Here is a 23,514-nt window from a genome sequence, read left to right as displayed (position 1 = left end):
ATGTGTATACGTATATATATGTGGCAGCACAGCTTTGTAATGTCATCAATAATATATATATATATACATGTGCATGTTGCTCCAAAAGCGCGATTGATTTAATAAAAACATTTATAATAAGTGAAAACAATGCAAAAATGAAATGTGAAATATACAAAAATGCAATTTAAGTTTATCGTTGCCAATTTATATAGATATGTATGTGGATTAAGGTTTTGAAAGATGTGTAAATTGTAATTTAAAGTGCTATAGAAATTTGCTAAATTTGCAAACTTTAACAACAAATAACTTTTAAATTATAAGTTTGCGCACTTTAAAATATATATATTTGTGATCGGGGGAACTCCCTCTTTCATTTGATACCAAGTTTTACCCCGAACTCGGGGGGTGCTATTCTAAAATTTTCCCAAAGTCTTTAATATATGTACAATGATTTTTGCTGTTTATTTTTACAAAAATTTTTGATTTGATTTTTGTGCTCATCGATAGAATTCACAATTATATAGCACCATGCCGCGAATTATGATAAAAGGTGGTGTGTGGAGAAACACTGAGGTAAGCATTTGACGCGACTGGTTACTCTTGGCCGTTTATTAACTAAATTGATAACTTTCAGGATGAAATCCTCAAAGCAGCTGTAATGAAATATGGCAAAAACTAGTGGTCACGTATTGCATCACTGCTGCAATGCAAATCTGCCAAGCAATGTAAGGCACGCTTGTACGAATGGCTTGATCCTAGCATAAAGAAGACAGAATGGTCACGGGAGGAGGATGAAAAGTTTTTGCATTTTGCCAAATTAATTCCAACACAATGGCGTACAATTGCGCCGATTATTTCAGAGGGTCATCATTGAAAATCAAAATATCGCTGGTGGTGCTTTTATTACTAATGAACATGGTTTATTACCACCATTGGTGACCACAAAATATGTGGTAGAAGATCAGGGTAACTCCTCGCCACGTTACGTTAGGTATCGATAATCGAAATTAATGTTTTGTTTGGCAATTACATTGATCTTTCTTCTTTGCAGGTCGTCTTTGTATTACATACCTGCAACAGCTGATTTATTAAAAACAACAGCTTTGTCCATTACACTTACCGTCTCACCAATGGCACGTACGGTTGAGGGTGAATATGAGCCACCCATTGTAAATTTTGGTGAACTGGGTGCAATTAGATGCAATCGTTGCAAGGCTCAATAGGAACTTGTAGATGCTGGTCGTCGTTTCCAATGTCTAATGTGTACAGTAACAAGAGATGGTAAAAAAAAATCTTTCACTTTTCTCAACAGTGCCAACTGCATATTTCCAACATTTGGGCCATACCGGACAGCGTGTCGATAAATATGAACGTCCTGAACTTGTATTGGGTACATGAGTATTTGTGCAAAAAATGCTTGGGTACCGATAGCTCTCATGGTAAACCTCAACTCATATCCAACATCAATGCCTCGTATTCAATTGTGGCACTGTACGCACTACATTGGGTTCACGTAGTATGGACAAGTATATTGTTGACTCCAGTGGTAAGGCCACAATTTCAAATGATGGGGCAACCATTATGAAACTATTGGATATTGTGAATCCAGCCGAAAAACTCTAGTAGACATCGCCAAATTTCAAAATGCTGTAAGTTTTTTGTTATATTAGAATGTGTAGAATAAAAATGTTTCTCTTATCAGGTCGGCGATGGCACCACTTCAGTAGTATTTTAAGCATGTGAAATCTTAAAACAAGTTAAGCCAGATGTTGAGGAAGGCGTGCATGCATGTATCATCATTAAAGCTATACGTAAAGCATTACAATTATGCATGCTAAAATATGACATGGCTGTACATGTCGAAGCGCCAATCAAAGGAGCAACAAAGTACTTTATTGGAAAAATGATCTGCCACAGCAATGTCCTCCAATATCCAAGAGTATCAGAAAATTGTTGATGCTGAATGGCGTATTCTGTAGAATAAACTAGCTAAGTAAGGCGCCAATGGTGTGTTTTCTAAATTACCAATTGGTGATGTTGCTACACAGTATTTTGCAGATCGTGATATGTTCTGTGCTGTTCATGTACCTGAAGAAGATTGGAAACGTAGAATGAAAGCTTGCGGTGGTGCTGTTATGACTACAGCTAATGATATTAATTCAAGTGTTTTGGGTCAATGTAATTACTTTGAAGAACGTCAGGTTGGTGGTGAACGATTCAACATTTTCCAAGGTTTGACACTAATTTGTTTTTATAGTTTATAATTATTTAAAGGTTGCGTTAATGCTAGAACAAGTACATTGATTTTACGTGGCAGCGTTGAACAATTTTTGGAGGAAACTGAGCTTCGTTACATGATGCTATAATGCTTGTGCAGCGTACAATTAAACATGATTCTGTTGTTGCTGGTAAGTCAAAATACAAATTGAAAAAAATGTCTAATCTCAGGGCCTCATTCTCTATTACGAAACGAACTTTCGATGCGGATCAGAGACGAATCGCTAGTGTATTTACACTATGTTAAACAATGGCAACTTATCTCTTGACAATTACTTTGCCTTCCTGTTAGAAAGGTAAAGACCGAACGAAAATGATAGAGAATACCATTGCTAGACGAAATCGTTTGGAGGCGAATCGGTCGTCTGAGCTATCGTTCGCAATACAGAATGAATCCTTTAAATTGTTAAGTAATATAATGAAAAGATTGTGTCCAAATACCCCCCAGCGGGTTAGGGGGTCAGAATTTACCCGCGGTAGGTATGCCTGTCGTAAGAGGCGACTAAAATACCAGATTCAAGGGGCTGTGTAGCGCAACCCTTCAGGTTGCCAGCTCAATATATAGCTTCTCCAAACCCTATTGTCAACCTCACCTATCCGCGGCGAATCCTGTTTCACTAACAGACTGGGGGAAGGGGGGTGGGTGGGTGGTTAGGGAGGGATGGCCTGAAGGTTTAATGTGGCCACATAAATCGTTCCCGAGATGGTCGGGCTAGCACTTTAATGGTGCTGTGTTACCGGAGCGTACCGGATCTGTTTCCGGCTAAAGGACCATCACATCGATAACACTCCCCAAAGCCTTCGGGGAGCAGCCTTATCGCTACAAAAACAACAACAACATTGTGTCCAAATCCCGAAAAAAAACTATAAAATTTGTGTCAGTGAAATGATAATTATTGCTTTTGGTTGTTAGTTTTGAGGCATCGTCATCGAGTTCCTTCTGATCGTATATGCCGGTTCTTTTGCATTCTTTTACATGCATAAAGTGCCGTTGAAGCCTTCCTCACCCTCTCCTCCACGTTGAGCTTCCATGACAGCTTACTGTCTAGGATCATTCCTAGATATTTTGTGCAAGGTTTCTCCCGTAGGGTCGCCCCTCCAAACTTAGGCCTGGTCCAATTAGGGACCTTGTACCTCTTTGTAAACAAGACCATATGCAACGTCATCTGCGTAAACCGTAAGTTTTTCTGGTCCCTCGTAGAATCCCCTAAGCAGTTGGTTAATGACCAGCGTCCACAGCAGAGGTGATAGCACCCCTCCCTGCGGAGTGCCCCTGTACAATCCCCATTGCGATGTAATCTTACTGCAGTTTAATATGCACTCGATCCATCTGGGTAAGGCTGGATGTACTTTAACGTAATTAAGACTATCAATAATCGCCCATTTAGAAAGCCCCGGCAAGGCTTAAGAAGACTTCTAGAGCATATTCCTTATATTCCAGGGCTTTTTTCTATGCTTATTACCACCCTATGCAATGCGGTGTCTACTGACTTGCCTTTGGTGTACGCCTGTTGTGTTGTGGAGAGCAGCTTTTCATCCACGTTGGACTTTATGTACACATCTATCAGCCTCTCAAAGGTTTTGAGCAGAAATGATGTTAAGCTATTGGGTGTATAATCTTTGGGATACACGTGACCGATCTTCCCCGCCTTTGGTAGGAAAGCTACACGAGCAGTTCTCCAAGAGTGCGGTACATAATTCAGATTATGCACCCATCGAATATTATTTTAAGCCATCCCACGACCGCCCTACTTGAAGCTTATAGCATGGCCGGACATGTACCATCTGAGCCCGGCGATTTCACCACCACTACGAGGTCCTCAGTAGTGTAATTAGGCAGCATATATGAATGCAGCTGTTTCCTTACCATTACTACAGCTCGCAACCATCCTTCCATTTGCGCGTAGTAAATGCCTGTCCGCGCGCGCTAAGTCCAGAAACCTTTCCTCCCGATGGAAGCCACGGCTCGTGGATCAGCGCATTAGGAGGAGTTCGCTCGATGCCACTTTACTGTGTTGGAGGTTTATCTGTAGGACTGGCAGCACCAATGGGCTGCTTGTCCCCCTCCAGCACCTTCATCGTGACGTCGTCGTCCTCCCCTAGCCCTTTTCGTTTAGAGAGTTCGAAGCCCCCTTCAGCCTCTTATACCTGTTGTGCCGGGTGTTCCTCTGTGCGACTCACAGCACCATCTGGCTGTTGGTCCCCTTCTAACACATTCGGGGTGACGTGGGCTACATCCACCTGTCTTTTTTCCCTTAGGCTTTTGAGGTCCTTTTCGACTTCGCCCACGTCCAGCGTGTTAGGACTTTAATACAAGCGACTTCTGTTCCTGAGTCGCATATAAATTTTGCCTGTACCTAAGGACATTTTTCCAAGCTGCTCGTACAATATATACTCCGCCTGCTTGTTTATTTGGAAGATGTATAACTGACCTTCCTCCGTAGGCCGAGATACAGTAAGTACCTTCCAATCCTGTGTCGGTATGTTCGGGTGTTTTAGGGTGTAAGACAGTCGGTAGGGTAATGCCATATGGTCGACATTTGGCGCGGTCATGTTTTAAATAAGGTTACCGATGATTTGGTTGGTGACAATATCAGGTTTCGCGAGGCGACAAAACTGGAGAGATTGGGGAGATAGCTGTTTATTTTATTACAGAGCTCATCGATGTAGGAAACAATAGCATAGGCGTAGAAGCAATAGTGACTGGTGGTAAAGCTAGCTATTGATATGTAGAAGTTAAGTAGAAGTTTGAATATGAGTTTTTTTAAGTTATAGCAAAAAAAGCGTTCAGGATTTTTAATATCTTACCAGGTACCTTCGTACATGTTTCTAAGAATGAAGAATAAAACCTATTCAAACTCAATGTTCACCAGGACAAAGCCGTTGAGACTTCGCTATACTTTAACATACAATACGTTACCCCATTTTAGCACAACTATCATTTTTTGATTTTATTAAATTGTATAAAATGTTTCTTCCTCTACAGTTCTATTTCGGTATTGGATGGTAAATATGGCTTTCGCATTTTCTCCATCAATAACTGTGAAAAGGTGGAAGAAATCTATGCGTGTAAATCTCACATATTATCTTGGTCGGGCGTTTCTTCAATAGCTCTCTAGTGGTGATGGTGACAGCAGAGAAACCCAACTGTTTACAAATGTTACACTTCAAAAAGAATCAAAATATCTGCCATTGCGTCTACGGCTGAAATACCCACAGTATATGAATGAATCGATTGCACCTAATTGTCTGCCTAACGGATAGTATACATATTCATCAAATCGAAAATATTGCACCAAACGAACTGGGTCTGAATACTGAAACAGTACACATATTCAAAACCGATGAGGAGGCTGTGATGATGGTATAGGGTGAGTTGTTGAATAACATACGAAAACCACTTTAACCCATCTATATATTTGCATTACAGCTAAAGCTTTACAAACAGTAAAAATTGCTGGCGCCAAGCAATTGGAAAAGGCAGTGAAGCGTTCATCACACAGTACGGATGGTGTAAAGTTAGAAACTGCTGTTGTAACAGCTGCCACCGACACAACGGTCATCTCTACTTCGCCGAGTAGCGGCTCGTCCGACTATCTATCGAAGACAGTATAATCATATATTTTGCCAACACAGGTTAGCGATGTGCTTGCAAGGCAGTCGGTTCTATGTACCGGAGCGACTCGGGATTTTTCCCGACCAAGGACTGTCATTTCAGTGTGACCCCATTTAATTTGTTTCGTCCCTCCCACAAATTGTCATCCTCCCAGCAGCTCCTTGCAGCAGGACTGCTACATATACTCTTACTCCGGGAAGGTATCGAACCCAATCCGGGTCCGTCTCCTTACCCCGGTCCCGAGAAATGGTTTTGCTGCATTTGCCAGAAAAGAATCTTTTTAGGACGGTCATACTCTGTTCAGTGTGTCTCGTGCAAGGGATGGTTGCATCGGACAGGTTGTTCTGGGCTTGATCCCAAAACCCGACGTCCACGTAACTTTTATAAATCTTTTGTGGCTCCTTGCTGCTCACGCCCAAGGGCGTCCCGTAGTCTACGCCTAAGCGTATCCCCACTACCTTCCAGTAGCTTCGCTGCTCAGCAAGCCACAACAAGTACCCGCTGCTGCTCGCGCCCCACGGCGCCAACAACTCAAACAGCTGATACCACTCATAACTACTACCTTCGTAGTAGAGGTGGTAGCAATGCTGAGCATCAGCCCCTGCCCCCGTCTTCTTCTCCTCCCCTCTTTTCTGGCAGCAATCGTGCAGGTCAGGGAAACAGACTCTTAGTCCCTGTCTCCGTTTGCACCGTCTGCCAGCACAGAATATATAGGTTTGCGACATCCGCTCAATGCAGCTCCTGCCTTGGGTGGTGCCACTTTCCTAGATGTTCTGGTCTCCGCGACGGCAACCCCTCGACGGGTTTCATCGCGCCATGTTGCCAGGTCGCAAACCCAAATCATCCGGGTACCCCAATGCTTGCCCAAGGGCGCCCAGTCCCAAGGCCACAACAGCAATTGCGTCCTGGCCTTCCACAACCTAGGCGTAGTCACCCCTCACTTACCCCTAGAGTGGCGGCGTCACCCCTCATGCACTTCAGAATTCTGCAGTTCAACTGTAATGGACTAACTGGGAAGATTACGGAGATAGTCGATTTCATGAAGCGACACAACATCCGCATTGCTGCGATTCAAGAGACTAAACTCACAGCAAGATCTGCATTGCAGACCTGCTCTGGTTATAATGTCCACAGAAAAGACCGCGAGAGCGGAAATGGAGGCGGCCTCGCGTTTATTATACACCACTCTGTGCAATATCATATATTTGATCCTGGCATCGACCGCAGTGACAATGTCTTAGAACGTCAAGGCCTATCTGTCCGGTCAGGCGATGCAAATCTAGAAATCATCAACATCTACATCCCTCCTGTCACCTGTTGCCCCAGTGGATACCGCCCTAATATCGAGGCCTTACTCACTGGCAACAATCGCATTATCTTAGGCGATTTCAATGCCCATCACGACCTATGGCATTCAAACTTGCGGGCGGACAGTAGGGGTGAGATGTTGGCGGATCAAATAGACGAAACGACGTTCTGCACAATTAACGGAGACGCCCCCACACGTATGGTAGGAAGCTGTCATAGCTCGCCAGATATCTCAATCGTGAGCGCAGAACTCGTAAACTGCGTCAACTGGCAGCCGATGGTAACATTGGCATCCGACCACCTGCCCATACTTATTTCGTTCGAGCGTACCGCCGACTTCATCGTCACCGAAAAACGCACTTTCATAAACTTCAAAAAAGGAAAGTGGGAAGAATATAAATCTGCAACAGACAGCAGCTTTGCTGCCCTCCCTATCCCGACTGATGCCCGCCAAGGGGAGCGTGCCTTCCGTAAGGTCATTGAATCCGCCTCGGCACATTTCATTCCCGCCGGGAGAATTCCCGAAATCCGGCCCCACTTCCCGGCGGAGGCCGCGAGCTTAGCGAGGGAACGCGACCTTATAAGACAGCTTGATCCAGGCGACCCCCAAATAAGGGATATAAACCAACGCATCAGATTGTTTGTGGACGAACACAAGCGGGCGAAATGGGAAGAGCACCTAAGAGGTTGTAACCTCTCTACCGGTGTAGGTAAACTTTGGTCCACCGTAAAGTCCCTATCGAATCCGACTAAGCACAAAGACAAAGTTTCCATCGCCTTTGGCGATAAGGTGCTGTCGGATGCGAAAAAATGCGCGAGCGCTTTCTGCCGACAATATATAATGCATCCTACGGTCGACAAAGATAGACGGAGAGCCAATAGACGTGCACATAAACACAAACGCAGCGCGTCACCAATTACCATCACCGCTAGAGAGGTTGAGGACGCCATTGGTCGCGCTAAACCATCCAAAGCAGTGGGCCCAGACGGCATAGCCATGCCGATGCTTAAAAACCTAGGGAAAGAGGGTTTCAAATATTTAGCGCATGTCTTCAACCTGTCTCTTTCCACCTTTGTCATACCCGAGAAATGGAAAATGGCCAAGGTGGTCCCGCTACTAAAGCCTGGGAAACCAGCTAACGTAGGTGAGTCATATCGTCCGATATCTCTCCTATCGCCAGTGGCAAAGACGCTTGAAGCCATTTTGCTCCCTCATTTCCAAGCACATTTGCAGCTAGCCCCTCATCAGCATGGCTTCAGAAAACTCCATAGCACTACCTCCGCGCTAAATGTCATTAGCACCCAGATAAATTGCGGTTTGAATCAATATCCCCACCATAGAACAGTACTCGTAGCGTTAGACCTATCAAAAGCTTTTGATACGGTCAACCATGGCTCGTTACTGGAAGACCTGGAAGGGTCTACCCTTCCCCCATGTCTTAAAAGGTGGACCGCAAATTATCTGGGTGGTCGGCAGGCATCGGTGCAATTCAGAAACGAAACATCAAAACAAAGGAGAATTAAACAAGGGGTGCCACAGGGTGGTGTCCTATCCCCGCTTTTGTTTAATTTCTACATATCTAAGCTACCTGCACCACCGGAAGGAGTCACAATCGTTTCCTACGCCGATGACTGCACAATAATGGCCACAGGCCCAGGCCCAAAGATCGATGAGCTATGCAATAAAATAAACGGCTATCTCCCTGATCTCTCCAGTTTTTTCGCCTCGCGAAACCTGTCATTGTCACCGACTAAATCTTCCGCGACCTTATTTACAACATGGACGCCCCAAATGTCGACCATATTGAACATCCACGTCGATGGCACTACGCTACCGACTGTCCTACACCCCAAAATCTTGGGTGTGACGTTTGATCAGGATCTACATTTTGGTGCGCACGCAACCGCAATTGTTCCAAGAATTCAGAGCCGTAATAAAATCCTCAAATCCCTTGCTGGCAGTACCTGGGGAAAAGATAAAGAAACGCTCTTGACCACATACAAAGCAATTAGCCAGCCGATTACGTGCTACGCGTCACCCATATGGTCGCCAAGCCTAAAAACCACCCACTGGAAGAAACTACAGGCCTGCCAAAATACTGCTCTCCGAATCGCCACGGGCTGTCTTCTTATGTCCCCAGAACACCATCTGCATAATGAGGCGAGAATACTCCCCATCAGGGAGAGAAATGAGATGCTGACCAAACAGTTTCTGTTGAATACCCAGAAACCTGGGCATCCCAACAGACATCTGATTGACGAACCAGCACCGCCTAGGGGCCTAAGGAGTCATCTCCGTAAGCATTTTGAGGAAATACGGCACCTGAGAACCCAGCCGTATGAAGCGGAAAAACACAAGCAGGTCCTTGGTGAACTCCATAGACAGGCGTCGGACCTTTATGTCGGGAATTGCCCGGTGAATCCAGTACTTGAATAAAAATATCCAGAACTCGCAGAAGAGGAACGCATACTCCCCAGGGAAACGCGTGTCACTCTTGCTCAACTTCGTTCTGGATACTGTAACAGGTTAAACTCTTACCTATCCAGAATCAACCCCGACATACAAAATGTATGCCCTGCTTGCAATGTGTCCCCACATGACACCAACCATCTCTTTAATTGTAATGTGGAACCAACGCCTCTAACACCCCTTTCCTTATGGTCCACCCCTGTTGAAACGGCAAGTTTCCTTGGACTCCCGTTAGAGGATATTGATAACAATTTGTGATCGGTCGCGGCTATTAGGTGGGGCGAGCATTGCTACAACAACAACAACAACATGTGCTTGCACAGGAAAAGATTTCAATTGGAAAACAAAAACCAATTAAGATAGTTTATTTATTATTAAAGTATTTACTTTTCTTTATATCAACAGTATTAATTTAAGTTGCAATATCAGGTACATATATAATAAGGGATGTGATACGATTGCTGTCGGAATTAGATTTGAAACCAATCAATACTCCTGCTAAGGGTTGCAGAATTATTGCTTGAATAATTAGATTTAGAACAATAATAAGTCGGACTTAATTACAAGTCGTACATTTTTAAGTGCATCAATTACGACAGCAATCGGATTCCACGACACCTTTGAATATTCTTGATCTGAAAAAAGAGTAAACCTAATCTGAATTTCTACTAAGCTTTAAGTTGTAGATTATTCAAATAATTGGAGTTTTTTCTAAAGCTTAAAATTATTTTCTGATCGCTTAGAAAAGATGTCAATTGGAAAACAAAAACCAATTAAGAGTGTTTATGTTATTATTAAAGTACTTACTTTTCTTTATATCAATTGTATTAATTTAAGTTGCAATATCACGTACGTATATAATAAGGGATGTGATACGATTGCTATCGGAATTAGATTTGAAACCAATCAATACTCCTGCTAAGGGTTGCAGAATTATTGCTTGAATGATTACATTTAAAACAATAATAAGTCTGACTCAATTACAATTCGTACATTTTTAAGTTCATCAATTACGACAGCAATCGGATTCCACGACACCTTTGAATATTCTTGATCTGAAAAAAGAGTAAACCTAATCTGAATTTCTACTAAGCTTTAAGTTGTAGATTATTTAAATAATTAGAGTTTTTTCTGAAGCTTAAAATTATTTTCTGTTCGCTTGGAAAAGATTTCAATTGGAAAATAAAAACCAATAAGGCGAGTTTATTTATTATTAAAATTCTTACTTTTCTTTTTTATCAACTGTATTAATTTAAGTTACAATTTCATGTGCATATATAATAAGGGATGTCGTGATACGTTTGCTATCGGAATTAGATTTGAAACCAATCAATACTCCTGCTAAGGGTTGGAGAATTATTGCTTGAATGATTAGATTTAGAACAATAATAAGTCTGACTCAATTACTAGTCGTACATTTTTAAGTTCATCAATTGGATTCCACGACACCTTTGAATATTCTTGATCTGAAAAAAGAGTAAACCTAATCTGAATTTCTACTAAGCTTTAAGTTGTAGATTATTCAAATAATTGGAGTTTTTTTAAAGCTTAAAATTATTTTCTGCTCGCTTTAAAAAGATTTCAATTGGAAAACAAAAACCAATTAAGCGAGTTTATTTATTATTAAAATACTTACTTTTCTTTATATCAACTGTATCAATTTAAGTTGCAAAATCATGTACATACATAATAAGGTATGACGTGATCCTATTGCTGTCGGAATTAGACTTGAAACCAATCAATACTCCTTTCTAAGAGTTGCAGAATTATTGCTTGAATTGAATATTCTTGATCTGAAAAAGTAGTAAACATAATCTGAATTTCTACTAAGCTTTAAGTTGTAGATTATTCAAATAACACTGGACCACGAATTTCAACTTTTTTCTTTACCAGAAACGCCGTTATGAAAGTCGTATGTAAAATCACCCCTGATTTCGAAAATTGAGTTCATTTTTGATTCTATGGCACCGTTTTTGAGATATTTGCAATTTACCGTTATTCGAAAAAACCAAAAAGATGGCTCCCTTTAATTACGTATATCTCACGAATGGGTCAAACAATTGCAAATAAGTTTACAGAATCGGAAAGACGATAAAACTTTTCATAAATGCATCATAAATTGTTTTTTGCTCAACCATATAGTTTTCGAGATATTAGCTCATCATTTCAGATTTTTGTTTTTTTTATGAAAAAATATGAAAAAAATTACTTTTTGCGAGGGCAGCATTCCACAACCACAACTTTTTTTCCAAATATTTTTTATTTACGTAAAGCTCTGTTTAATTAGAAAAAAGATAAGCTATCATCGAAGAAAATCGATGCAAAACTACGTAAGTTATAAGCGATCAAATAAAAATACCCAGGTTGCGCAACTTCAATGTATGTATACATACATATATTAAAGGTATAAAGTGCAAATGGGATATTATCAGGATAAACGAATAACACCATAACAATGATAGTAATTTTTCTTTAAATAAATCAAATAGTACTTTTAATACTCGAATTGTTTTATAGTAGGTAGAGTGGTGTTATCGAAAGGAAGAGTGGTTGGGTTCGAAAGCTGCTGTAGGCATGTAGTTATAAACATGTATTTCCGTCACTTATGGGTAAGTATGCAGGCAGATTTTCAAAATTATAAGACACAGAAAATTTTTAAAGCCTACATCTAAAGCAGGTAGTATTTTCTTTTCCCGGCTTCGTATAAAAAGGAACCTTTCTGTCTAGGTAGGATTTGATTTTTAAATTTTATTCTTGTTCCGAGTATAAATATGAGTTAATGCGCCTTGAAACTTCATAACATCTGCAAGGCTCGCCGGAGATAGTTCAGTTCATAAGTCAAATTTCAAAACCGTGATTTAGTAAAAAAAATAAAATGAGTAAAAGGACGCGAGAATTTGAGTGTAATAACGATCCAGATATGTTCTGTTTCATGTGTGGCCAATATACTATTATAAGGCGACGACGAGTGTTCTCAGATCATATCAAAACTTTATACTCCAAGTATTTTGGCATTGAGCCTAAAAATGCTGAAAAACCATGGACACCGAACACTTTGTGTACATCGTGTCGAGTAGAATTGATTCAGTCGGAATCCGGACAACAAATAAAATTTGATACACCAATGATATGGAGAGAACCTACTTGCCATTCAATAGAGTGTTATATTTGTCAAACAAAATTACTTGGCGTTGGAAGATCAAGAAGAGTAACCTATGCCAGCGTACCTACAGTGACATTACCAGTACTACATTCAACGGCAGTTGCGGATCCAGTTCCATTGTCAACAGTAACATTTGAGTGCGGGGAATCAAGTTGTACTGAATTTCGCATGGGAAAGGAGAGAAACGTTCTATCACAAGCACAACTTAATGATTGGATAAGAGATTTGGAACTATCCAAGGAAAAGGCCGAGATCCACACTTCTCGTATGCAACAATTTAAATTTGTATCATCCGATGTTAAGGTGATATATTGTAGAACTCGTCACGAACCATTTTCCAAACACTATACCAAGAAAGACAGCATATGCTACTGCAACGACATTCCTGGTTTATTCAAAGAGTTTGGTCAAACATATTATTCAAAAGAGTGGCGATTGTTCATAGACAGCAATAAACTGAGTTTAAAGGCTGTATTATTGCATATTGGTAACAAAAAGCCTTCTATCCCGCTAGCAAATGCAGCAAATACAAAGGAAACCTACGAGGAAATGCAAAAACTACTCAAATTTATCAAATATGAAGAGCATGATTGGAAAATATGTTCTAATCTCAAAGTCGTTGCAATGCTATGCGGTCTACAAAGTGGCTACACCAAGCACTGCTGCTTCCTCTGCAAGTGGGATAGCCGAGCTCGTAAGGACCACTACGTCAGAAAGCATTGGCCGGAAAGAGTCGAGTTTACCGTTGGTGTGGATAACATCAAATACACCCCTCTTGTCAAGAAAGAGAAAATCATACTTCCACCCTTACACATCAAGCTCGGTCTCATTAAAAACTTTGTTAAGGCTTTGGACAAAGAAGGCGAAGCATTCGACTATTTGAAAACAATTTTTCCAGATATTTCTCAAGCCAAGATAAAGGAAGGTATTTTTGTCGGACCACAAATAAAAAAGTTGATCAACAATAATCAATTCAAAGGACTACTCTCATCAGTTGAGGCAGCATCGTGGGAATCCTTTGAAAACGTCGTTGCTTCTTTTCTCGGTAGACACAAAAGCCCTAACTACGAGCAGATAGTGAACGACTTCATCAATAATTATGCGAAAATGGGTAAATATTAAAGGCTTATTAAAATTAATTTCCCAAAATTCTATAACTTGTTTACCTAACTAATATTTTCTTTCCAGGCATAAATATGTCGTTAAAAATTCACTTTCTGCACTCACATTTGAGCTTTTTTCCGGCAAATCTTGGCGACGAAAGTGACGAACATGGTGAAAGGTTTCATCAGCAAATGAAATTAATTGAAAATCGATATCAAGGATTCTGGGACGTCGCAATGATGGGTGATTACTGCTGGTTTCTCATAAGAGAAACCGATCCTAAACTGAATAAGCGTCAAAGTCGAACACATAATTATTTCGACTACATAGTAAAATAAAAGTAAGATAAAGATTGTTAGAATATAGTACAAACATAAATAAATTAAAAAAAAAAAAGTTAAAAATATGGGCAATTTCATTCATAAATTGAACTTTTAACTAAATAGAAACAGAGCATAGCTAGATATTTCACTCTTCTTTATACCATACATACGTTTTGAGGTATACGTTGAAATTGCGCAACCTGGGTATTTTTATTTGATCGCTTATAACTTACGTAGTTTTGCATCGATTTTCTTCTATGATAGCTTATCTTCTTTCTAATTAAACAGAGCTTTACGTAAATAAAAAATATTTGGAAAAAATTTGTGGTTTTGGAATGCTGCCCTCGCAAAAAGTAATTTTTTTCATATTTTTTCAAAAAAAAAAAACAAAAATCTGAAATGATGAGCTAATATCTCGAAAACTATATGGTTGAACAAAAAACAATGTATGATGCAATTATAGAAAATTTTATCGTCTTTCCGATTCTGTAAATTCATTTGCAATTGCTTGACCCGTTCGTGAGATATACGTAATTAAAGGGAGCCATCTTTTTGGTTTTTTCGAATAACGGTAAATTGCAAATATCTCAAAAACGGTACCATAGAATCAAAAATGAACTCGATTTTCGAAATCAGGGGGTGGTTTTACATACGAATTTCATAACGGCGTCTCTGGTAAATTTTGGCCATCGACCAGTGTAATTGGAGTTTTTTCTAAAGCTTAAAATTATTTTCTGCTCGCTTAGAAAAGATTTCAATTGGAAAACAAAAACCAATTAAGCGAGTTTATTTATTATTAAAGTACTTACTTCTTTTTTATATAAACTGTATTAATATAAGTTCCAATTTCATGTACATATATAATAATAATGAAAATAATAAATATTGAAAATTTAATTTTTTTTGGTTCATATTTTATTCATATGGCTGCTCCAGGTAAAGTAAATCTGCAGGTAAAATTCATGTTATATGGCGGTTATATAAATGGTAAAACCGCAGTAAAATTTACTATCAAATGACTCGAAAATGTAGAGTGAAATGACGGAGAATATGACCGCCATTTGACGAGCATTGTGACGTGTGTGAGCGGAATGCACAATCACATAAACAGGTACGAAATGGGAAAAAAATGTAAAAAATCTACTCTCGCTAGTGCAAACGTGACTAAAATTTAACAAGGGCCGTGACCGCACAATGACGGTCAAATGGCTAGTCAAATGACGTGGAGCGTTTTTGCAGGGTAATAGTTAATTTCATTCATTCATATTTTTTCCCGCTTCTTTGGTTTGCTTCCATTCACAGCACCATTTTATTTGCGGGAGACTTTCACAGCGACAGAAATTAAGGCGGATTTACATAGACACTTTGGTTGTGTTGCATCGATCTGAAACCTTGGCAGACCCATAATATAAAAATGCGACTCCTGCCATTTTCTTCGCTTTGAAGCAATGAGAGTTGTAAATCCTCCTTTTAGAATTTCTCAACTTTTTGAGTCCTTTAACTTTGCTTGGAAAAATATAGGAGCTGCCATAAATTTAACTCATCTGACGGCGAAGCATCAAAAGATTTACATAACCGATTTGGTTGTGTGCCTACGCTTTGACAACGCCATACGGAAAACCATCAAACGCCTTGCGTTATCTTTGCTTTGAAGCGACCAAAGCGGTTATATAATTTTACTTTATGCATTTGTGTAAACAGCCATAGAAGAGAAAGTGTTCCTCAGGGAAACATGTTACACGCATTATATTTTGTTAAGTTTCTCTAGACCTTTTTTGACTCTAATTTAAATAAATTTTGCTTTCCATATGTTTCCGCATTGTTGGAGGCTACAAATCTTCTATTATTTATATTTCCGCGGAAATATATGCAACTATTTCATCTGTTAAAACTACAAAGTTTTATTAAACTATCAAATGCAACTCAGCTTAAAGTACTCTAGACCTGAGATTTGCATCAGGTGAGCAAGGCTGTTTGTAATTTTGACATTTATCGCTTAGATGACACACTGGTACTGTACACAATGGTCGGAATCGGATTTAAAAACGACAAACAAATTACTTTGGTGTCATGAAATGCAATGTTATCGATTTGATGTTCGAACTGGAATTAGTGTCGATTTTAGCTGTCACAGAATCCGATAATATCGATTTTGCTATCGGAAACAATCCAATCAGTTAATTGCTGTTGGATTTCATTTTTTCATAGTTGTTTTTCTCTTGCAGTTGAATATTTTCTAAAAATTTAAGTAAATAAAAGTTTATTTTATAAAAATTGTAAATTTACATATATTTTCATTCTTAGTAGGGGAAAGCATAAAAATTCAATGCAAAACAGTATTTTGATTGAATTTATGGAGAAACATCCAGATATTGCAAAACACATCATCTAAAATCGTTGACACCGTGCTTTTACCTACACTCATGCTAGAATCCTTGCCAACTTATCTTTGATAGGATCCTTCAGCTAAAAATCGTAACGTAACTGCTAGTTGCAGCACTGGCAGAACTTTCGAGCGAGTTAAGCGTCCTTCAATGGTCTCTAATACCATTCGGAAAGCCTCTTTGTTTATGCGATAGTATGCAATGTAACTGCAAATACACTATAAATATTTAGAGACCCACATTAAGAAATATTTTTAATTACGCTATCTCTGGCAACTCAAATGTATTGCTGCGATCTCTCAAAATTTTCCTTTTGACCTTCTAGCAACTTTCTTCTTTCAACAGCATAAATGCTATAACTGCTGACGCTATTTTGATTTCAATAAATTTATTTGTGTTTAGATGCACAAAACCATTATTTTATAAAATTTTGCCAAAAAGATTAACATCAAAATTGCCGGTGTACCGATAACACTGCAAAACAGCTGATTCGAAGATCGCTTTTATTTACATTCGAAAAGAGCGAAACCAATACGGTTTTATGACACCAATTTAATTCAATATTGGTTTGTAATTCCGACAAAATGCAAAACCGACTTGGATTCCATGACAGCCCTGATTAATAACGGGGTTGTTGTTGTTGTTGTAGCAGTGCTTCGCCCCATCCAATAGGAGTGACCGATCACAAATTTTCATCAATATCCTCTAACGGGAATCCAAGGAGACTTGCTGTTTCAGCAGGGTTGGACCATAATAAGAGGGGTGTTAGAGGCGTTGGTTCCACATTAAAATGGAAGAGATGGTTGGTGTCATGTGGGGATACATTGCATGCAGGGCATATATTTTGTATGTCGGGGTTGATTCTGGATAGGGAAGAGTTTAACCTGTTACAGTATCCAGATCGAAGTTGAGCTAGAGTGACTCGCGTTTCCTTAGGGAGTGTGCGTTCCTCTTCTGCAAGTTTAGGGTATTGTTCTTTGAGTACAGGATTCACCGGGAAATTCCTGACATGGAGGTCCGACGCCTGTTTTTGGAGTTTACTAAAGACCTGCTTGTGTCTTTTGGCTTCATACGGCTGTGTTCTCATATGCCGTATTTCCTCATAACGCTTACGGAGATGACTCCTTAAGCCCCTGGGCGGTGTTGGCTCATCAATCAGATGTCTGTTGGGATGCCCAGGTTTCTCGTCTCATTATGTAGATAGTGCTCTGGGGACATAAGAAGACAACCCGAGGCGGTACTGTGAGCAGTATTTTGGCAGGCCTGTAGCTTTTTCCAGTCAGTAGTCTTTAGGCTTGGCGACCATATCTGGGACGCGTAGCATGCAATCGGCTGGCCAATTGCTTTGTAAGTGGTTGTTGTAGCAGTGCTTCGCCGCACCTAATAGCTGCGACTGATCACAAATTGTCCTTATTATCCTCTAACGGGAGTCCAAGGGGTGGACCATAATGAAAGGGGTGTTAGAGGCGTTGGCTCTACCTTACAATTGAAGAGACCAACCTGTCATGTGGGGACACATTGCAAGCGGGGCATACATTTTTTATGTCGGGTTTGATTCTGGATAGGTAAGAGTTTAACCTGTTACAGTATCCAGAACGAGGTTGAGCTAGAGTGACTCGCGTTTCCCTGGGGAGCATGCGTTCCTCTTCCACAAGTTTTGGGTACTGTTCTTTGAGTACTGGATTCACCGGGCAATACCTGGCACAAAGGTCCGACGCCTGTTTGTGGAGTTCACCAAGGACCTGGTTGTGTTTATTTGCTTCATACGGCTGAGTTCACAGGTGCCGTATTTCCTCAAAATGCTTACGGAGATGACTCCTTAAGTCCCTGGGCGGTGTTGGCTCATCAATCTGATGTCTGTTGGTATGCCTAGGTTTCTGGGTATTCAACAGGAACTGTTAGGTTAGCATCTCATTTCTCTCCCTAACGGGGAGTATTCTCGCCTCATTATGTAGATGGTGTTCTGGGGTCATAAGAAGACAGCCCGTGGGGAAAAACCGGAGATCAGGAAGGGAGCTGTTTATTCTGTTGCAAAGCTCATCGATCTGTGGGCCTGGGCCTGTGGCCATTATTGTGCAGTCATCGTCGTATTAAACGATAGTAACTCCTTTTGGTGGCGAAGGTAGCTTAGATATGTAGAAATTAAACAAAAGTGGGGATATTACACCACCCTGTGGCACCCCTTGTTTAATTCTTCTTGGTTTTGATGTTTCATTTCTAAATTACACCGATGCCTGCCGACCACCCAGATAATTTGCGGTCCATCTTTTAAGACATGGGACAAGGGTAGATCCTTCCAGGTCTTGCAGTAACGTGCCATGGTTGACCGTATCAAAAGCTTTTGGTAGATCTAGCGCAACGAGTACTGTCCTATGGTGGGGGTTTTGATTTAAACCGCAATTTATCTTGGTGCTGATGGCATTTAGCGCGGTGGTGGTGCTATGGAGTTTTCTGAAGCCATGCTGATGACAGTATAGCTGGAAATTTACTTTGAAGTAGGGGGGCAAAATGGCTTCAAGCGTCTTGGCTACTGGCGATACGAGAGATATCGGGCGATATGACCCTCCTATATTAGCTGGTTTCCCAGGCTTTAGTAGCGGGACCACCTTGGCCATTTTCCATTTTTCGGGTATGACAAAGGTGGAAAGAGACAGGTTGAAGACATGTGCTAAATATTTGAAACCCTCTTTCCCTAGGCTTTTAAGCATCGGCATAGCTATGCCGTCTGGGCCCACTGCTTTGGATGGTTTAGCAGGACCATGGCATCCTCAACCCCTTTGGCGGTGATGGTAATTGGTGACACTCTGAATTTATGTTTATGTGCGTGTCTGTTGGCCCTCCGTCTATCTTTGTCGACCGTAGAATGCATTATTTATTGTCGGCGGAAGCGCTCGCGCATTTTTTCGCATCCGATAGCACTTTATCGCCAAAGGCGATGGAAACTTTATCATTGTGCCTAGACGGATTCGATAGGGACTTTACGGTGGACCAAAGTTTACCTACACTGGCAGAGCGGTTACAACCGCTTAGGTGCTCCTCCCATTTCGCCCGCTTGTGTTCATCCACAAGCAATCTGATGCGTAGGTTTATATCCCTTATTTGGGGGTCGGGGGGATCGAGCTGTCTTATGAGGTCACGTTCTCTCGCTAAACTTGCGGCCTCCACCGGGAAGTGGGATCGCATTTCGGAAATTCTACCGGCGGGAATGAAACGAGCCGAGGCGGATTCAATCAGCTTGCGGAAAGCACGCTCCCCTTGGCGGGCATCAGTCGGGATAGGGAGGGCAGCAAAGCGGTTGTCTGTAAAGGATTTGTATTCGTCCCACTTTCCTTTTTTAAAGTTAATGAAAGTGCGTTTTTCTGTGACGATGAAGTCAGCGGTACGCTCGAGCAAAATAAGTATAGGCAGGTGGGCGGATGCCTATGTTACCATCGGCTGCCAGTTGACGCAGTTTACGAGTTCTGCGCTCACGATTGAAATATCCGGCGAACTGTAAAAGCTTCCTACCATACGTGTGGGGGCGTCTCCGTTTATTGTGCAGAACGTCGATTCTTCTATTTGATCCGCCAACATCTCACCCCTACATCCCGAAAGTTTGAATGCCATAGATCGTGATGGGCATTGAAATCGCCTAAGATAATGCGATTGTTGCCAATGAGTAAGGCGCTTATATTAGGGTGGTATCCACTGGGGCAACAGGTGGCAGGAGGGATGTAGATGTTGATGATTTCTAGGTTTGCATCGCCTCACCGGACAGATAAGCCTTGACGTTATAAGACACTGTCCCTGCGGCCGATGTCGGGATCAAATATATGATATTGCACAGAGTAGTGTATGATAAATGCGAGGCCGCCTCCATTTCCGTAAGTGGTAATGAGCATTTCTTTATCTTTTCCCCAAGTACTGCTAGCAAGAGATTTAAGGATTTTATTGCGGCTCTGGATTTTCGTTACAATTGCAGCTGCATGCTCACAAAAATGTAGATCCTGATCGACCGCCACACCCAAGATTTTGGGGTGTAAGACAGTCGGTAGCGTAGTGCCATTGACGTGGATGTTCAAAATGGTCGACATTTGGGACGTCCATGGTATGAATAAGGTCGCCGATGTTTTAGTCGGTAATAATGTCAGGTTTCGCGAGGTGAAAAAATTGGAGAGATCAGGGAGGTAGCCGTTTATTTTGTTACAAAGCTCTTCGATCTGTACGTAGGAAACGATAGTAACTCCTTCTGGTTGCGAAGGTAGCTTTGATATGTAGAAGTTAAACAAAAGTAGGTATAGCACACCACCCTGTGGGACCCCTTGTTTAATTCTTCTTGGTTTTGATGTTGCGTTTCTAAATTGCACCGATGCCTGCCGGACACCCAGATAACTTGCGGTCCACCTTTTAAGATATGGGGGAAGGGTAGACCCCCCCAGGCCTTGCAGTAACGTGCCATGGTTGACCGTATCAAAAGCTTTTGATAGGTCTAGCGCAACGAGTACGGTGCTGTGGTGGGGGTTTTGATTTAAAGCGAGATTTATCTGGTGCTGATGGCGTCTAGCGCGGTGGTTGTGCTGTGGAGCTTTCTGAAGCCATGCTGATGACAGGCTAGTTGCAAATTTGCTTTGAAATAGGGAAGACAAATGGCTTCAAGCGTATTGGCTACTGGCGATAGGAGAGATATCGGGCATGGCTCTCCTATGTTAGCTGGTTTCCCAGGATTTAGTAGCGGGACCACCTTGGCCTTTTCCCATTTTTCGGGGATGACAAAAGTGGACAGAGACAGGTTGAAGACATGTGCTAAATATTTGAAGCCCTCTTTTCCTAGGCTTTTAAGCATCGGCATGGCTATGCCGTCTGCGCCCACTGCTTTAGATGGTTTTGCTTGACCGATGGCCTCCTCAACCTCTTTGATGGTAATGGTAATTTGGGACGCGCTGAATTTATGTTTATGTGCGTGTCTGTTGGCCGTCCGAATGCATTATATATTGTCAGCAGAAAGCGGTCGCGCATTTTTTCGCATCCGACAGCACTTTATCGCCAAAGATGGAAATTTTGTCATTGTGCTTGGACGGATTCGATAGGGACTTTACGGTGGACCAAAGCTTACCCACACCGGCAGAGAGGTTATAACGACTTAGATGCTCCTTCCATTTCACCCGCTTGTGTTCAGCCACGAACAATCTGATGTGTTGGTTTATATCCGTTATTTGGAGGTCGCCGGGATCGAGGTGTTTTATAAGGTCACGTTCCCCCCCTAAATTTGCGGCCTCCACCGGAAAATGAGGCCGAATTTCGGAAATTCTTCCGGCGGGAATAAAGCGAGCGGAGGCGGATTCAATGACCTTGCGGAAAGCACGCTTACCTTGGCGCGGATCGAGCCCTGCGCTCACGATTGATATATTCGGCGAACTGTGACAGCTTCCTACCATATGTGTGGAGGCGTCTCCGTTTATTGTGCAGAACGTCGTTTCTTCTATTTGATCCGCCAACATCTCACCCCTGCTGTCCGCCTGCATGTTTGAATGCCATAGGTCGTGATGGGCATTGAAATCGCCCAAGAGAATGGGATTATCGCCAGTGAGTAAGGCGCTAATAATAGGGCGGTATCCACTGGGGCAGGAGGTGCCAGGAGGGATGTAGATGTTGATAATTTCTAGGTTTACATCGCCTGACTGGACAGATAAGCCGTGACGTTCTAGGACATTGTCCCTTCGGCCGATGTCGGGATCAAATATATAATATTGCACTGAGTGGTATGCGATAAACGCGAGACCGCCTCCATACGCGAGAGCACCAATGGACATTATATCCAGAACAGGTCTGCAGAGCAGATCTTGCTGGGAGTTTAGTCTCTTGAATCGCAGTAATGCGGATGTTGTGCCGCTTCATGAAATCGACTATCTCCGTGATCTTGCCAGTTAATCCATTACAGTTTAACTGCAGAATTCTAAAGTGCAGCGGGGTAGACGTCGTCACTCTAGGAGTAAGTGACGGGTAACTACGACTGGGTTGTTAAAGGCTAGGACGCAATTGCTGTTGTGGCCTTGGGACTGGACTCCCTGGGCAAGCATTGGGGTACCCGTTGTCGCGGAGAGTGGAATATCTAGGAACGTGGCACCGTCCAAGGCAGGAGCTGCATTGGGCGGATGTCGCAAACATATACATTCTCTGCTGGCAAACGGTGGTAGGGACTAAGTCTTTTTCCCTGACCGAGACGATTGCTGCCGGAAAAGAGGGGGAAGACTGGGGCGGGGGCTAATGCTGGGCATTGCTACCCACTCTATTACGGAGATTGTAGTTGTGAGTGGGAGCGGCCGTATGAGCTGTGGCTTGCTGAGCAGCAGATCTACTGGAAGGTAGTGGGGGCGCTAAGGCGCAGACTACGGGACGCCCTTGGGCGTGAACAGCAAGGAGCAAGAAAGGATTTTTAAAAGTTACGAGGACGTCTGGGTTTGGGATCTAGCCCAGAACCTGTCCGATGCAACCATCCCTTGTACGTGAAACACTGACAAGAGTATGACCGTCCTAAAAAGATTCTTTTCCGGCAAACGCAGCAAAACAATTTCTCCGGAGCGGGCTCAGGAGACGGACTCGGATTGGGTTCGATACCTTTCCGGAGCAGGAGTATGGCGCAGTCCCGCTGCGAAGAGCTGCTGGAAGGATGAGAATTTGTGGAGGGATACAACAAATTAAATGGGGTTACACTGAAATGACAGTCCTTGGTCGGGAAAAATCACGAGTCGCTCCGGTACATAGAACCGACTGCCGGGGTTCGCCGAGCGTGCTGGAAAAAGCGTTTACCGATTCTGTGTGGATTTGGCTTAGGGTCTACTTATGCTTGTCTGGACCAAACGGACGTGTTGGCAGGTGCCGCATTTCTTCATAGTGCTTCTGGAGATGTT

The 23,514-nt window shown here is 42.0% G+C and overlaps 1 protein-coding gene across 4 annotated transcripts in view; it reads right to left on the bottom strand.

Moving 5' to 3' along the window:
• Socs16D (Suppressor of Cytokine Signaling at 16D) overlaps positions 1-23,514 on the bottom strand; it is a 687,555-nt gene that overhangs the window by 284,481 nt on the left and 379,560 nt on the right. The window contains exons 10-11 of one of the 4 annotated variants that reach the window (XR_010952689.1): positions 11,290-11,446; positions 10,994-11,119 (exon numbers count right to left, since the gene is read on the bottom strand). The exons of the other annotated variants lie outside the window; for them this stretch is intronic. The gene's annotated coding sequence lies outside the window, so the exon portion shown is untranslated. Of the gene's footprint in view, positions 1-10,993; positions 11,120-11,289; positions 11,447-23,514 lie in introns of those variants that run through there. 4 annotated transcript variants of the gene reach the window in all.

Source organism: Eurosta solidaginis, chromosome 4 (genome assembly GCF_040869045.1).
Source record: "Eurosta solidaginis isolate ZX-2024a chromosome 4, ASM4086904v1, whole genome shotgun sequence".
NCBI classification, from domain to species: domain Eukaryota; kingdom Metazoa; phylum Arthropoda; class Insecta; order Diptera; family Tephritidae; genus Eurosta; species Eurosta solidaginis.
The sequence above is the reverse complement of the archived record's forward strand: the minus strand, read 5'-3'. Positions and strand labels throughout refer to the sequence as shown.